We start from the raw sequence: 3,940 nt of genomic DNA on the forward strand, positions 1-3,940 counted from the left end.
ACTAAACACGACCTTAAGACCTAGTATATAGGGACATTCTTTTCTATCGTGATTTTTTGCACATATAACATAGGTTTCTATGCTTTTTAAATCTAAAGGACATTCTCTTAGAGCATGTTTCTTTCTACACCTAGGACAAAAGATGGATATTGCAACATTTTCGTCTTTCTGCTTGTTTTTTTATTTTAAGGGTGTCAATTTCCTCATTGAGACTCCCTAAAATATCTGTTTTAAATTTATCAAGAAAACTACGTATTTTTTCCCTCCATTTATTTACACTTGATAAAGGAGGATCCCTTCAACTTTTTCCTGGTCTTGCCTTACCTCTTGAAATATGTACACATAGATCATAAATATCTGCAAATGGTAACTGAGAAATATCTCCTTTTTGCATTAGATTAAGAAGATCAATCCACTCATCTTTAATGGATTTAAGTAAGAGATATTTCAAAATTTCCTCATCCAGATTATTCATTTTTTCCCTTTTGATATTATAGACAAATATTTCGACAAAGTCCTCAATATTGTCATCTTCTTTTTATACCATTTCGAAGACTACATATTTGATTCTATGAGGCATGCAATTATCCTTATATTTCTCTAAGAATGCATCTTTCATTTGTGTCCATGTCCTTATAGAATTTTTTTCTAAACTCATAAACCACTTTAATGGTGCATCCTTTAAGGTGATAGGGAACAATTTTAGTTTTGGAGCATCATGCAGATAATCATATGATCTACATAATACTTCAAATTCAAAGAGAAATTTCTCAGGGTTTTCACTTCTTATTCCATGAAAATTGGGGAGAATAGGAGGCGAGATGTTTTTCATTGTTAATGTTGTATCCTCATCAAGGATATGGAATCCAAAAGGTTCTAGATCTCCTCTTCCTCTACCTCTACCACCCACTCTTCCACCTCTTCTGTTTCCTCCTCCTCCTCCTCCAATCCTATGTTGTTCACCATTAACATTGTCTACTTCTCCTTCTCCTTCTTTAGCCATGATGGATTCCTTAGAAGAGATATCTGGTTCTACAACATTATTATCTAGTTTTTCTTCTGGGTCTTCGGGTTCCTCTATCAATGGTTTGAAGTAAGTTTGTTCCTCTTCTTCATCAGAAGGAACTTCCAACTCTTGAGATAGAAGTTGTTCTCGAGTTGAATATAGAAAAATTATTCCAGATTTTGGAGATGTAGGATCTACTTCTATCACAACCTTTGTTCATAAAGTTGGTGAACCTTTAGATTTGATTTTGGATTTTAAGACTTCAAGAAGTCTATATTGCTCTGCTATGGATGGAATTCGAGTTTGTGTGGGTGGTGTTGTATGACAAGGTCGTGAGATTTTCGTTTTTATCTAGATTTTTATTATAGTTATATTTATAAAAATTAATACTTGAAAGTTCAACTACTATTAGAATAAATGAGAGTTAAGCTATTGTTAGATTAATCTACCCGGGCACATCTATTTGAATATCAACCTAGAATATCTTATGTTATTCATCTAAAATTATGAATCTATATAATCACCTTGTTGCTATGAAACAAAATATTGGAATTCAAACAAAAGATTGTCTACATAATATATATATATATACAAATTTTGATCTTAAAGAGCATGAAAGAAATCTCTAATTGCATACTGCAGAGTAGATACAAGTTCTAATTCTAAAAAAATATGGAAAGACTAATTGTAATGAAGCAAAAAACGTTGAAGAAATAAACTATTAAATGACTGTAAGAGTAAACAAAATATGAAATGGTAAACGAGATAACTGAGTTATACGAAATAATGAAAACAATGAAGTAGCTAAACTAAAACGTAGTGATAACAAAAATAAATTAAATGAAAACAATTATAAAGCAATAAAATGAAAAAAACTAAAAACCTTGACTATCTGTAGGGGCCCTGCGCATCTAGTATGCATGATTCACACTTACATATGCATTGAATCACAGAAAGGTAACTTCAAATTAACATAAGAATGAAGGTTTGTTTCACAATTCTTCAGAAAATAACTATTACGTCCTCTCTGATATCACTTACAGAGGATACATATTTATATAAAATGTGTGCTCAACAGTTTGAGACTTCTACACCTACTAGTCTATTTTTCGATCCTTATTCAAATTTGAAACTAAATAGAAAAGCATAATTTCGTCGATTTGATATTTGGAAAGTGAATCGACGAAACATGATGCACTTGGACTTTTGCCACTATGTGTTTGACTTGTGTCTTTGACCGCACCATTATGTGATTCCTTTGGTGAATTGGCTCGAGTGAATAGGAGGAGATCCATGAGTGGATCGATCCTCAACTAACCATGTGCTTAGTTGCTTCATTGGTGCACCAGAACCCCGCGAACTATGGAGGTAGCTACAGATTTATTAAATAGCCGCATGATCATGTTAATTCTGTAGCTAATGAAATATTTAACATAACAATAACAAACATTAAATGATATGGAAAATAAGACATGTGAGATTTGTTACATTATCAAAATCTATGATTTACTGCCTTTATTGAGTTGATAGTGATGATGAAAAATAGGAAAATGGAAGAAAAAGGGTGGAAAAACAAAACAATTATGGAACTCTACACTCATTATATAAATGACTACTTTAGTATTTTATATTCATTTCATTTACTTTCATTAAAAATCGTTATAAGAAACTAATTTAGTCATATATTGATTTTATTTGTGTTCATCATTAATAAGCATAAATTACTAATTTAGTAGTTTTAGATTGATTTTATGTGTTTATTGTTAATCAACATAAATTAATTAGTATGATTTTTCAACTAAATTAAAAAAATTAATGGCATACAATGTACACATTCATCTAATATGAAAAAACAAAGTTACATATATTAATTACAATACTAATTAATATCAAGTGCAACAATAAATAATTTAAACCACATAAATTATATTATATAAAATCTCAAGTATTAAAATATGAGTTTCCAAATTAATATTGGCTGGAGCACAATTTACACATGAATATTATTTCATCACTTCAAAACATTATCATTGTGTTGCCAAGCCATTGCAGGTGAATTCACCGACTATGAATACTTGACCATCAATCTCTATGTGTGTGTCTTATGTGAGATATTGTGTTTATGGGTACCATTAGACCAAATCTCTTATCTCTCTCTTTAATTTTCATTTTGTTAGTCTAGTGATATTGTTCTCCTCTTTCTTCAATCCATGCTTCTTACCATCATTATTGAATTCCTTTTCTAAAAGAAAAGAAGAAGATACAATGTAGAATATAAGACATGAAAGTAGATGAACACTAGAATATAAACTAAAGTAGACTATAAAGGATTTATATGATATATACCTTAACATCAACAATATTGTTAATGTTATTTTCCCCATAAAATCAATAAACTTGAACAAGTTTTCTTCAGTTGGGGAATAGTGGTTGCTATGTGGCTAGACGACCTGTATAAACAACGAAAATAAAATGTCACCATAAAATAAATTTTGTACTTATTGTGTTCTCACTGTACAACATTTTTTGATGAAATGTTATCTTCAACAAAAGTAAGAAATGAAAATAGACGCACACATTTCTATCCCGATATTTCAAATTCCCATGCCTATGGTACATTGCAATTTTAATTTTATCCAACATAATCGAACACAACATAGCTAGCAATTTCTACTAAGAATTTCTCATGCTCCACTTTTGTAGTTGTATTGTTTCCTCTAGTTATCTTTAAGAAGTATTGACACTTCAACAATAAAACTGGACATTAGAAATCTAATGGGTGGAGCAAAGTGTTCTTGACACAAGATTACAACAACAAACTAAAAAGGAATAAGACAAGACTATGAAAATTGTGATACTAACTGGGAATATAGCTTCAATATAGTAACTTTCAATTGTTAGCATACTATTCCAGTGGAAAAGGAATCCAATTCC

This window comes from Pinus tabuliformis, chromosome J (genome assembly GCF_031772625.1).
Source record: "Pinus tabuliformis cultivar Carrire ecotype Pingquan chromosome J, CPIR1, whole genome shotgun sequence".
Lineage (NCBI taxonomy): Eukaryota > Viridiplantae > Streptophyta > Pinopsida > Pinales > Pinaceae > Pinus > Pinus tabuliformis.